Below are 14,751 nucleotides of genomic sequence, written 5' to 3' on the forward strand. Positions count from 1 at the left end.
AAGTAGCCTCTCTTCGTTCCCAGACATCTTTTAAATACTGTGGAAATTCACGTTCCTTCACAGCAAATATTTTTGTTCTTGTTCCCCACATTCACTGTTTCTGCTTTTTTTTTTTTTTTTTTTTTGAGATGGAGTCTCGCTCTGTCACCCAGGCAGGAGTGCAGTGGCACGATCTCGGCTCATTGCATGCTGTGCCTCCAGAGTTCACGCCGTTCTCCTGCCTCAGCCTCCCGAGTAGATGGGACTACAGGTGCCTGCCACCACGCCTGGCTAATTTTTTGGTATTTTTAGTTGAGATGGGGTTTCACCATGTTAGCCAGGATGGTCTCAATCTCCTAACCTCGTGATCCACCTGTCTCGGCCTCCCAGAGTGCTGGGATTACAGGCATGAGCCACCATGCCCGGCCTGTTTCTGCATTTTAACCTTCTTTTCACTTTTCAGTACTTTGATGACATAGAAAGATGATTGTTCGGGGAGTCACAAAGATCTGGTCCCTTGTGTCATTAAGGCTAGTCCACAGTTGTGGGACCTTGAGAAGTCATCTCAAGACCTGGTCTTCCACTTTCTCATCTATGAAATCAAGCATTTGCTTTACACTAGGCATTGATCAAAGGGCTTTGACACACATCAATTAATTTAATCCTCCCAAAAATTCTATGTAGAAGGTCCTCTTTATTCCCATCTTACTCTGAGGCACAAAGAGGTTGAAAAACTTGTCCAAGGTCACACAGCTAGTAAGTACAGAAACATATTTTAAATGTATCAACCTAGCTCCTCCAACATCCATGCAATTTGTGTGTGGGGGGGGGTGGTGGGCAGGGGGTGGCGGTGGGGCATGGTCTTTCTCTGTCACCCAGGCTGAAGTGGGGGGGCACTATCATGGCTCACTGCAGCCTCAACCTCCCAGGCTCAAGTGATCCTCCCACTTCAGCCTCCTGACTAGTTGGTACTACAGGTGCACACAACCACGCCCAGCTAATTTCTTGTAGTTTCTGTAGAGACTGGGTTTTGTTATGTTTCCCAGACTGGTCTCGAATTTACAGGCTCAAGTGACCCTCCTGCTTTGGCCTCCCAGGGTACTGGGATTACAGGTGTGAGCCACCACACCCGGCCTATTCATGCTCTTCACATCTCTCCTCGATGACCACTGTCCATTTCCTTTTCTGCTCTCCACAATTCCAGAATGAATCCCAGGAAGTACCACCTCAGCTGGTGTTCAAGTTCCCTGCTGCTTCACTGCAAAGCAGTGGACTTACCTACTCTTCTCTTGAAGCTTCTTACTCCAGGCAAGAAGCTCCTGGAAGGTATTATCACTCTTGAAGCTCTGCTCTCTCAGTGAAATTGAGATACACACTCTCTCCTGTGAGAATCCAGGAGGTCAGGGACGGTACTGCAGTGAGGAGAAACTGAGCTAAGTCATCAACAAGCAGGGAAACCTATGCAGCAAGGCTCAGTGACTCAGACCAACTATTTAATCCCCCAGTCCCCAAGTAATGAAGATAACCTTCTTGCCCTGCCTGTCTCTCCAGGAGAGAGTAGACAGAAGAGCACAGGGAAGCAACAGAAACCAGTATTTTTTCTTAATAAAGTTATCTCTTCTTTCTTGATCCTGAATGGAAAATATTTTGGAAATGGACCACCAATAGGGTTTTTGTAAAATTGGTGCCTAGAATATTTCAAAACAAAGTTTGCAATCTTCACGCATCATGCTGCCTGAAGGCAGAGGGATCAACTAGATGACCTCTTGAGGTCCTTTGCAGTATGCCGCCCCTCTGAACTCAAGGAGCAAGGGCTGGGGAACAAGACAGTGTGAAGGAAATCTTGTTCATACCTGCCCGGTCTGGGGACAGTCTGCTAAAAGGTGGGACCACATTGAAGAAGTCGGGAAATGGCTTGAAGTTTTCTTCTTTTCCATACATTTTATATCCTGGCTCCATGTGATGGGGGAGCGGGAGCTCAGATTTCACAAACAGGGTCTGGGGAGGCAGGAAGCTCACTGGCTATGTGTGCCGTTTTCTTCCCTTGCTTGCCCACATCTTACAAATCTCTTTCATCCTTTTCCTTTCTGGTTTCTTATCCCCTTGCCTCTGGCACTGTAAAATCTTGGCAGGCCCTGAAGCCAAGCTTATTTGGGTTGAATAAACAGTTAGATGAGGTTTTATTTTCTTGTTTCTGCCCTGAATTGGAGGAAAGGGAGCTACAATGCAAAGCTGGCCGCTTGGGAAGCCGTTACATAATTCTGCTATTCCTCCAGGGAGAGTTCTTATTAATAACCCTTATTAATAATAAATCAGCAAGAAGTTGAGGAAAATCAGAAGGTCACTTCATACAAGAAAGGTGAGTTGCCAGGCGCAGTGGCTCACACCTGTAATCCCAACACTTTGGGAGGCCAAGGTGGGAGGATCGTTTGAGTTCAGGAGTTAAAAACCAGCCTGGGTAGCACGGGAGACTCCATCTCTACAAAAAGTCTAAAAAATTAGCCAGGCACGGTGTTGCCTGCCTATAGTACCAGCTCTTTGGGAAACTGAGGTGGGGGAACTACCTGGAGAATCACCAGGAGGCTGAGGATGCAGAAAGCCATGATTCAGCCATAGCACTCCAACCTGGGTAAAGGGCAAGCCCCTGTGTCAAAAAAAAAAAAAAAAGAAAGAAAGAAAGTTGAGCAAATTGAATGAAATGAACCCAAGATCCAAATTTGAAGCTGAACACTTCTCTCGTTTTGCCCAGCCAGTTCTTTGGAGCAGCCACCCTAGACTATTTCCTTTGTCCCTTTTTCTGAACAGAAAAGCTGCCTTTGAAATGGATCACTTTGACCTGCTTGATCATTGCAGCTACAAAATAACACTCATATTTCTTTTAAAATGCCCACCAAAGAAGTGACTTGGGGGGGTGTCTCTGAGGATGTACTTGCTTATTACTCATATTTGGTTTAAAAATCATCATTTAAATAATTTTACAATTAACGGCATTTATTAATCAAAGACTCAAAGGGTTAAGGATACACCCAGGAATGATCCCACATACTGGTTTCCAGCTGTGCCTTGGGACACAAGAGACTGTTTTTAGTATATAGATCCTAGGTGGTTTCGCTTCTCTTTGAACATTTGTGATGATGGAACAAAAAGTAAAGAAGTTGGATGGGGATGGGTGTGTGTGTGTGTGGAGATGGATGGATGTACTGGGTAACTCCACTGAACAGGTGACTTAGCCCCTACTCAGAGAAAAAGTTCCAAAAACACAGCAGGATCACAGGTGAGATATCATACAAAATACTAGAGAAGACAAAATAATCTGCATGCCTCTCTCCATCCCCATCCCTTCACTCTCTTGAGCTTCTTCATCTCATGATCAGGAAATCATCCAATAAAGAGATTAAATACCCAATACAGATTTTTCAGAAAGGAAAAACTTCTCTACAATTCTTGCTAGAGTCTAACAACCCACACTACTTGAAGAATTTTCAGTAGAACTGACCTGCTCTAAAGTTCACTAGTCCCAATTCTGTTTTCAAGGTAACAGCTGAGTATCTGTTTCCCAAATATTTATGTTACATCAGATAATGGACTACAGACCCAAGCCTAAGAATCAAAGTGAACAGTTTTGAGTCATTCAAAAGTATAATCCCGGCCGGGCGCGGTGGCTCACGCCTGTAATCCCAGCACTTTGGGAAGCCGAGGCGGGTGGATCACGAGGTCAGGAGATCGAGACCATCCTGGCTAACATGGTGAAACCCCATCTCTACTAAAAATACAAAAAAGTAGCCAGAAGTGGTGGTGGGTGCCTGTAGTCCCAGTTACTCGGGAGTCTGAGGCAGGAGAACGACGTGAACCTGGAAGGGGGAACTTGCAGTGAGCCAAGATGGCACCACTGCACTCCAGCCTGGGCAACAGAGTGAGACTCCATCACACACACAAAAAAAAGTATAATCCCAGTTAGGTAGCTTCCCTTTAAGGGTGAGGGTGGCCTAGTTAAAGCCTTCTTAACCAGTGAGGGAGGAAGTAGAAAGGCCAAGTACAGAGTTCTAGTTTGAGTTCTCCTACAAGCTAATACACCGAAAAGTCCCTGGGGCCTCAATTAATTTCCTTGAGGGCAAAGACAGAGGAGGCTTGGACCTGACAGCCTCTAAGGTCTCCTCCTCTTCTAACATTCTACAGTTCCAGAAAATCTTCAAGGCCTAGAGATCTCGTTATTTTTGTGTGGAAAAAGCAATGACAGCAATTGATTGCTATTGTATTCGTTCAATCTCCACAGCTTTTTGAAAGCCTTTAAAAAGTTCTGTCATCTACTTGGCTAAGGAAAGAGACAAATGGCATCCCCTGACCCTCTGCTCCAATTTAGTCCCATCTGTCCCAAGAGTCTTCTACAGAGACCTCTATTAACATCTCCTTGATTTCTCCAATAATAATGATGGTAATGATAATGATAATGTAATTATCCCAGTTTACTGATGTCAAGTGCATGTTGATTACAAATGGAACAGGAAGTATTTACTTGCCTCCCTCTTCTCCAAGCTGGTTGTGAAATCAGAGCCCAGCTTTGGCGCAAGCATGAAGCCTGCACCTTTCATAATTGTGATGGGATCCAGATGTGGCTCCGTCCCACGAAAGCAAGTGATGAAAGCAGTAAATGGGTCCCATGCACATACGCTCTGCCCAGGTGGGGTCTACTCCCATCTCCCGCTCTGTGAGACAATCCTGTTCTGCATTTCCTCCAATTAACTCTGATGATGTAAAAGGTTAAAATACATCCCCCATGGCAGCTTGCACATAGTAGGTGCTTGGTTTATATACATTCATTTATATTCCAGTGAGGGCAGAGCATCCCACTGAAGGCAATCTGAAGGCAGCTGAATGTGTGGTACTCTTGGGGTGATGCTGGGTGACACAGAAATATATTGATGTAAGAATGAGCCATTATCGGGAAGCAGAGGCCAACACCGCAGTGAAGGAAGGGTCTTTCAGAAGAACCGTTGCAGAGTGAGGAGGATTGACCTGCAGGAATCCATGGTGAAGAGAACATGAACCTGTCCGATTTGGAGAGTCAAAGAATACCTCATCCTGGAAGCCAGGAGGTCAGAGTGTAGGAAGGGAAGGGTGTTCTTGTCACAGCGCTCAAAGATGTTTCTTGGCATCCCCAATCCTGCAGTTCTTAATCTCCCATTACATTGGTTTGTGGGTATGGTGGGATGGGCTTTCTGTTTCTCTCTTTTATTTTCCTCACCACTCACTGTCCCTTTCTCTTTACCCCACCCAACCCTCCAAAATTACAAAGTGTATTTACACAATGCTAAGCTCACTGTTTAAAAAAATTTTTGTTTCCTCACCTGAATAGAGTAAGAAAAAGTTGTGTTTTTGTGAGGTTTATGGACAGGCAGATCTTCATTAAATTTTTCTGAGCACACATCCTTAATGATAATGGAGACAAGCGAGTGTTCTTAACACAGTGTAGCAACAAGCACTCTTAGAGAGTAATTAACAAAAACATTACTTTTTTAAACCTAAAAAAGTAAGACGTTTAAACAGTGTCTTTACTTATCAATCACAGGGGACCAATTGTTATATAATTTAAAAGTGGCATAGTTTGAAAACTACACTCTATTGGGATATGAATATTTTTTAATTGTGATTTTCATTTTTTCCTCAAATGTCCTAGAGTATTTTTACATTGTATATGTAAACTGCTTATGATTTTCATGTTTTAATACAAAACTATGGGTTTTTTGTCTGTTTTAGAGACAGAGTCTTGCTGTGTCACCCAAACTGGACTACAGTGGTGCAGTCAGAGCCTACTGTAACCTCGAGCTCCTGGACTCAAGTGATCTTCCTGCCTTAGCCACCTGAGGAGCTAGAACTACGGGTGCACACCACCAACCTGGTTAACTTTATTTTTGTAGAGACAGGGTCTCAATATGCTTCTCAGGCAGGTCCTGAACTCCTGGCCTCAGGCAAACTTCCCATCTTCGTCTCCCAAAGCACTGGGATTACAAACATGAGCCACCACCATGCCCCAGTTTTAATATAAAACTCTGTGTTTTGAAGGTTAATTGCAATGTGTAGGTTACCAGCAAGAAATGAAATGATTCAGATACAGTAACTGAATCTCCTGAACAATTGTAGCTGATTTGGTCAAGAGCCAATTTAAAAAATTTTTAAGCTGTCAAATTAAAACAAAAATCTTTTTTTTTTTTTTTTTAATGAATCCAGGAGCTAGTGTTTTGAAAAGATCGACAAAATAGACCACTAGCCAGACTAATCAAGACAAGAGAGAACAATCAAATAGACACAATAAAAAATGATAAAGGGTATATCACCACCAATCCCACAGAAATACAAACTACCATCAGAGAATACTATAAATGCCTCTATGCAAATAAACTCGAAAAATCTAGAAGAAATAGATAAATGCCTGTACACATATACCCTCCCAAGACCAAACCAGGAAGAAATTGAATCCCTGAAGAGACCAATAACAGGCTCTGAAATTGAGGCACTAATTAATAGCTTACCAACCAAAAAAGTCCAGGACCAGACAGATTTACAGCCAAATTCTACCAAAGGAACAAAGAGGAGCTGGTAGCATTCCTTCTGAAACTATTCCAAACAACAGAAAAAGAGGGAATACTAACTCATTTTATGGGGCCAGCATCATCCTGATACCAAAACCTGGCAGAGACACAAGACAAAAAAATTTTAGGCCAATATCCCTGATGAATATTGATGCGAAAATCCTCAAAAAAATACTGGCAAACCAAATCCAGCAGCACATCAAAAGGCTTATCCATCACAATCAAGTCGGATTCATCCCTGGGATGCAAGGCTGGTTCAACATACACAAATCAATAAGTGTAATCCATCACATAAACAGAACCAATGATGAAACTCACATGATTATCTCAACAGATGCAGAAAAGGCCTTCAACAAAATTCAACAGCCTTTCATGCTAAAAACTCTCAATAAACTAGGTATCAATGGAATGTATCTCAAAATAATAAGAGCTATTTATGACAAACCCACAGCCAATATCATACTGAATGGGCAAAAACTGGAAGCATTCCCTTTGAAAACCAGCATAAGACAAGGATGCCCTCTCTCGCCACTCCTATTCAATGTAGTATTGGAAGTTCTGTCCAGGGCAATCAGACAAGAGAAAGAAATAAAGGGTATTCAAATAGGAAAAGAGGAAGTCAAATTGTCTGTTTACAGAGGACATGATTGTATATTTAGAAAACCCCTTCATCTCATCCCAAAATCTCCTTAAGCTGATAAGCAACTTCAGCAAAATCTCAGGATACAAAATCAATACACAAAAATCACAAGCATTCCTATACACCTATAGTAGACAAACAAAGAGCCAAGTCATGAGTGAACTCCCATTCACAATTGCTACAAAGAGAATAAAATACCTAGGAATCCAACTTACAAGGAATGTGAAGGACCTCTTCAAGGAGAATTACAAACCACTGCTCAAGGAAATAAGATAGGACACAAACAAATGGAAAGACATTCCATGCTCATGGATAGGAAGGATAAATATTGTGAAAATGGCCATACTGCCCAAAGTAATTTATAGATTCAATGCTACCCCCATCAAGCTAGATTGACTTTCTTCACAGAATTAGAAAAAACTACTTTAAATTTTATATGGAACCAAAAAAGAGCCCACATAGCCAAGACAATCCTAAGCAAAAAGAACAAAGCTGGAGGAATCATGCTACGTGACTTCAAAATATACTACAAGACTACAGTAACAAAAACGGCATGGTACTGGTACCAAAACAGATACACAGACCAATGGAACAGAACAGATGCCTTAGAAATAACATCACACAACTACAACCATCTGATCTTTGACAAACTTGACAAAAACAAGAAATGGGGAAAAGATTCCCTATTTAATAAATGGTGTTGGGAAAACTGGCTAGCCATATGCAGAAAACTGAAACTGGATCCCTGCCTTACACCTTATACAAAAATTAACTCAAGATGGATTAAAGACTTAAATGTAAGACCTAAAACGACAAAAACCCTAGAAGAAAATCTAGGCAATACCATTCAGGACATAGGCATGGGCAAAGACTTCATGACTAAAACACCAAAAGCAATGGCAACAAAAGCCAAAATTGACAAAGAACTCTAATCAAACTAATGAGATTCTGTGCAGCAAAAGAAACTATCATCAGAGTGAACAGGCAGCCTACAGAATGTGAGAAAATGTTTGCAATCTATCCATTTGCCAAGGGGCTAATATCCAGAATCTACAAAGAACTTAAACAAATTTACGAGAAAACAATAAACAACCCCATCAAAAAGTGGGCAGAAGATATGAACAGACAATTCTCAAAAGCAGACATGTATGCAGCCAACAGACACATGAAAAAATGCTTATCATCACTGGTCATTAGAGAAACGCAAATCAAGCCGGGCGCGGTGGCTCAAACCTGTAATCCCAGCACTTTGGGAGGCCGAGACGGGTGGATCACGACGTCAGCACATTGAGACCATCCTGGCCTACACGGTGAAACCCCGTCTCTATTAAAAAAAAATACAAAAAACTAGGCAGGCGAGGTGGCGGGCGCCTGTAGTCCCAGCTACTCGGGAGGCTGAGGCAGGAGAATGGCGGGAACCCGGGGGGCGGAGCTTGCAGTGAGCCGAGATTGCGCCACTGCACTCCAGCCTGGGTGACAGAGCGAGATTCCGTCTCAAAAAAAAAAAAAAAAAAAAAAAGAGAAACGCAAAGAGATACTATCTCACACCAGTTAGAATGGCGATCATTAAAAAGTCAGGAAACAACAGATGCTGGAGAGGATGTGGAGAATAGGAATGCTTTTACACTGTTGGTGGGAGTGTAAATTAGTTCAACCATTGTGGAAGACAGTGTGGTGATTTCTCAGGGATCTGGAACCAGAAATACCATTTGACCCAGCAATCCCATTACTGGGTATATACCCAAAGGATTATAAATCATTCTACCATAGAGACTCACGCACACATTTATTGCAGCACTGTTCACAATAGCAAAGACTTGGAACCAACTCAAATTCCTATCAATGATAGACTGGATAAAGAAAATGTGGCACATATACACCATGGAATCCCATCCAGCCATAAAAAAGCATGAGTTCATGTCCTTTGCAGGGACACGGATGAAGCTGGAAACCATCATTCTCAGCAAACTATCCCAAGAACAGAAAACCAAACACCACATGTTCTCACTCACAGGTGGGAATTGAACAATGAGAACACATAGACATGGGCAGGGAACATTACACACTGGGGCCTGTCAGAGGATGAGGAGCTGGGGGAGGGATAGCATTAGGAGAAACACCTAATGTAAATGATGGGTTGATGGGTGCAGCAAACCACCATGGCACATGTGTACCTATGTAACAAACCTGCACATTCTGCACATGTATCCCAGTACTTAAAGTATTAAAAAAACAAAAAACAAAAATAAACAAACCTTTCTTCCCATTACACAAATACGCATGTTCATTGTACAAGATTTAGAAGATGCAGACAAATCAAAGAAAATAAAAACAAATCCATAACCGCATCCTGTAAAAATTATTTTTTCAAAAATATTTAATAATTGGGTGACCCATTGGAGAACGAAAGAAGTGTTAAGGGATCAGCATCCTGGACAACAGGCATAAATGGGACTGTCCTGGGAAAACTGGCACATCTGTGTATCCTATTCATTGAATACATACTATGTCCCCAAATTGTTATTGTTGTGGGGAAATCTTCAGTGAGCAAAAATATAAAAATTGCTATTCTCATGGAGCTTATATTCTCGTCTTAACAATGACCACAGTTAACATTGGGGCATGTATTGTTCTAGTCATATAAATGGGCATATTTTTTCTTTAAGTAAAGACATTGCGTTTTCATCATTTTATGAGAACCTTTTAAATGTACTATCTGCCTTCCTGACTTTTTATATAGAGGGCTTTCAATGTCATTTTGCATTTTCTAAGGAGGTAAACTGGTATGTTAGAACGGGGAGAAAACCAAGAGATGTTGCCCAGAATTCATGCCCATTCTTCTACCAACTGGCCATCAGATTTTGGCCTGATAAATCTTTCTCTGGCCTCAGCTTCTTCATCTGCAAGATTAGGTCAGGATGATCTCCAAAATACCTTAAAGTTTTAAATCTGTGACCGCATAGTTCTATGATTTCCTTCTAATTAATATATGTCAAATTTGGACAAGTGGGTAAAAATCCTGTGATTTTTCTGAGAAAAATAAGACAGAAAATATTTCTGCATTAAGATATACTTTATACTCATGAATACAATACTTGCATGATAGAAATGTTCATATTTTGAATATATTTATGTGATAAATATGTTAGGGAAGCTTTGTTTCCCAAAATGTTGAATGCTTGAATGAAAACGTATTTCTTAAGCTATCCAGTAAGGTAATTTTTTAAGTAAAATGATCAACAGTTTCAGATGATTGCAGCTCCTGAACTCTGAAGACAGACAGTTCTGTTCTCCAAAGTAAGCACAAGATACCTTTCTGCCTCTGGGAGCACTGCAGAGCTCTTATATTGTCTTTGGTTATGGTGTTTTAATCTCAACACTAGTGAACATGTTCCTTTCTTCTGTGTCTTCACAGAGGAAACATAAAATTCCGCGTGCTTTTTGTCAATGTTTTCGGCCTATTACTCATATATTGCAAAAATGAAGAGACACTGGATTCCATGCAGTTCAGCAGGTTGTACCTCCGTTAATAACATTATGAATATCTTGTAAATTCAATGAGCAAATTTATAGCTATCAATAAATTTTCCTTTACATTTAATAAAATATACTTTTACAATAAGACTACATTTTATAGTACTAAATTGATTTTAAACCTCTAAAGAACAATCAAAATAACCATACACATATATCTTAATCTTCCTAGAATTTATATTTCTGGTCAACAATGAAAATAAATGGTTTCCTGTACGACTGTTATAACTACTCATTTTTAATAACGCTATAAATTTGCCTGGTTCTTAGCCTGTCATATAATGTTGATCAGGAGTTCATCGATAGTCTGCCATCAGGGTGTTTGAGGGCTGGAATTCTCTAGTGAAAGGCTGTCAGTCTCTGCAGGGGCCTTGCAGGTAACACAGGAGGGAGGTGGAGATCCAGGGAATGTAGGTACCATGTAATAGGTGCAGCCTTACCTTGCAGAAATGAGGGCCTAGGGGCACCAGATCTTTTGAAAAGCCAGAGACATGGGTTATAACCATGCGGAAATTTTAAATGTCAACTAATTTTTAAAATACACTGTACAATCTACTCCCCACCCAGTCACCTCAAAAATCTGTGGTGCAGGATCTCCCAGTGGCTTCCAGGAGACAATCATTATCCTCAAGTGCCCAGCAAAGTGTGAAACCAGGCCAGTGAACATCAACAGAAATAGAAAGCCATAATACTATTTAATAGCTGTGTGGGGAGATGTGATGGTTAATACTAAGTGTCAAGCTGATTGGATTGAAGGATGCAAAATATTGTTCCTGGGTGTGTCTGTGAGGGTGTTGCCAAAGGAGATTAACATTTGAGTCTGGATTGGAAGAGGCAGACCCACCCTCAGTCTGGGTGGGCACCTCCTGATCAGCTGCCAGTGCACCAAATAAAACAGGCAGAAGAACATGGAATTAGGAGACTTCCTAAATCTTCCGGCCTTCATCTTTCTCCCGTGCTGGATGCTTCCTGTTCTCGAACATCAGACTCCAAGTTCTTCAGCTTTTGGACTCTTGGACTTACGCCAGTGGTTTGCCAGGGCTCTCCGGTCATCAGCCACAGACTGAAGGCTGCACTGAAGGCTTCCCTGCTTTTGAGGTTTTGGGACTTGGACTGGCTTCCTGGCTCCTCAGCTTGCAGATGGCCTATTGTGGGATTTCACCTTGAGATCGTGTGAGTCAATTCTCCCAATAAACTCCCCTTCATATACACATATATCCTATTAGTTCTGTCCATTTAGAGAACCCTGACTAGTACAGGAGGGTCAGGCTCATAGATGGTACATAGAGAACTCAGAGAGGGTCAGAGGAAGAAACATGTTTGTAGTTACCCTGGACTTGGGGCTTGAAGAGAAGAAGGACCCAAAATGGTGGTGAGAGAAGGGTATTTGCTCTGTTTTCTGAGATGAATGATACTCAAACTCGAAGGTGGGTTACTGCAGAAGGGGCATCTCTCCTCTGGCAACAGCTTTATGCAGGGCAGTGGTATGGGGCAAAGGCAGAATTTGGCCTTTCAGTTAAAGGGGAGGAGGAGGGAGATGACTGATGAATGAGCCTCACTCTTGGAAGGAAAGGAGGTAGCCTGCAGCCTGTGAAACTGAGGGACTTCTGGCACCACCCTACGGGGACTTCTAGAACCAGTTAAATACTTGGGATGGAGGTGGGGGGAGGTGCGGGGGCGGAGGTAGGGGTGCCAAGAAAGCAGGAAATAAATACCAAGAGAACTTTGTAATCATTTTGGAAGCTCTGTGATTTTTCCTTGCTTATTACTCCTGTTACCGCCCCTGTTCATGTTCTTGAAAAACCCATAAAGAGAAGCAAGCACGTATGCTTATTTTGAAGGCCAACAAAAGGAAGCTGAAGCTATGAGGACTCTGGGTAACTCTTCCACTGGGCTTGGGAAGTGGCGTCAATGAAAAGGGAGTCTGGAGATTCGAGAAATTTTGGAATGGGGAGGACTGAGTGAAGAGCCAAGCTGGGAGGGAGGGCAGACCCCAGCCCTGAGCTGGTAGAAGGCGGCAATGGAGGCCCCCACAGGAGACCACCACTCCCCTCTCATGATTCCAGACAAAATACAGGATGACCAGGTAAGTTTCAATTTCAGACAAACAACAGCAATTTTTGGTATAATTATGTTCCACGCACTCTTCAGGATATACTTATACTAAGAAATAATCTGCTGTTTCTCTGAAATTCAAATATAATCAGGCATCCTATATTTTTATTTGCTAACTCTGGCACCCTTGTTCGCATTTGCTTGCTGGTCCTTCAACCTCATTGCACCATAGTGTGATCAGGGGCTGCATCAGTCCCATATAGGATAGGAGGGTGGCCCAGAAAGCAGCCAGCTATATTTGAAATGAACTCCTACCAGAGGTCTGTGGGCCCCAGGACAGAATCGTTATCTAGGCAAAGAAGTGCTATATGGGAGAAGAATGCTTCCAACCTTAGAGCCACTCTTTGACTCACTTCCTAGATTTGCAATCCTCAGCAAGTTGTATGGTAGCACTGATACAGGTTTCTTTTTTTTTTTTGAGACGGAGTCTGGCTCTGTCGCCCAGATTGAAGTGCAGTGGCATGATCTCGGCTCACTGCAAGCTCTGCCTCCCGGGTTCACGCCATTCTCCTGCCTCAGCCTCCCAAGTAGCTGGGACTACAGGCACCCGCCACCACGCCCGGCTGATTTTTTGTATTTTTAGTAGACATGGGGTTTCACTGTGTTAGCCAGGATGGTCTCGATCTCCTGACCTCATGATTCGCCCGCCTCGGCCTCCCAAAGTGCTGGGATTACAGGCATGACCCACCACGCCCGGCCTCCTATTTTCTCATCTGTAAAATGGAGAAAATGATACCTCCTACTCTGCAAACGTTAAATGGCATTCCAAGCACGGTGCCAAGATAAATTGCTTGATAACATGATAGGGATAGTTTCTACTATTCTGTTCATAGGGTATACTTCTTTTTAGGGCACAGTCCCTTGGGTAATGCTCGACAAATGAAAACCAGCCCCAGTGCTTTCCACTGGATATTCCAAGGAGTGTTTTGAACTAATCTTGTTCCCTTGAAGTTCCTGGACTTTGTTAGCAGAAGTAAGTAGTATGTAGTAAGTTCATACCTCTCAAAAAGCACTATAATTTAGGACCTGCTTGGTCATTTTCCTAAAACACACCCAAGAAAGCACCTAACTCCTCATCCCACATAGACCAGGGAGAGACTCAAAGTAACACTGAGTCTCATAGCTGTAACATCTCGAGCAAAGAAGTGTAGACATTCTTCTGGCTAAATCTGAATCTAAGCTGGGAGGGCATGTAGCCTGCTTCCTCCCTACATTCCTCTAAAAAACTCAGATTCCCCAAGATTAAGTGTGTTGCCAAAGAATTTCAAGGCACATAAAGGTGAAGCTTGGCATTTGCAAAGGAGAAATTACTTTGAGCTTGTTTTACTAAAAAAATTAGTTTTGCTTAAATCTGTCCATCTTTATCTGGACCACTGTGTTACAAAAACACACAAATTATCAGAGTTGTAGCTACATTTCTTTGGCTCTGATTTTAGTGGGAACAAAGAGAAGTTCATCTGGAGATGGAGGGCAGTCAGCTACAGGCAGGGTGATGATGGGAGTTATCAAAGATGCTCAGACTTGTGTTCTTGTGCTCCATCCACAGCACGCTAAAGAAACCCAAGCTGCTGCCAACTTTTCCTCCACTCTCATATGTTAGGAAGGAGTTGCCAGAGTGATCATCAAAAATGCAGAAAGAACAGAAGCCCAATAATACCGGTACTTTATTTCTCTCTAGAAGACCATGTCACGGAATAGTAGTGTTGCAGAAAGAGATGCCAAGAGGCCTCTTCTTGACTTTGTTCTGTGAGCCCTCAGGAAAACCCCAGTCTCTCAGAGCTCCTCATCCCTCATCTGTAAAATGAGACTCCAGTAATCTCCGTTGTGCCTACCACAATGGTTGTGGCGAGAATCAAATGAGATAATGTATGCAAAATATTGATATGCCCCAGAACT

The sequence above is a fragment of the Piliocolobus tephrosceles genome, chromosome 6 (genome assembly GCF_002776525.5).
Source record: "Piliocolobus tephrosceles isolate RC106 chromosome 6, ASM277652v3, whole genome shotgun sequence".
NCBI lineage: Eukaryota > Metazoa > Chordata > Mammalia > Primates > Cercopithecidae > Piliocolobus > Piliocolobus tephrosceles.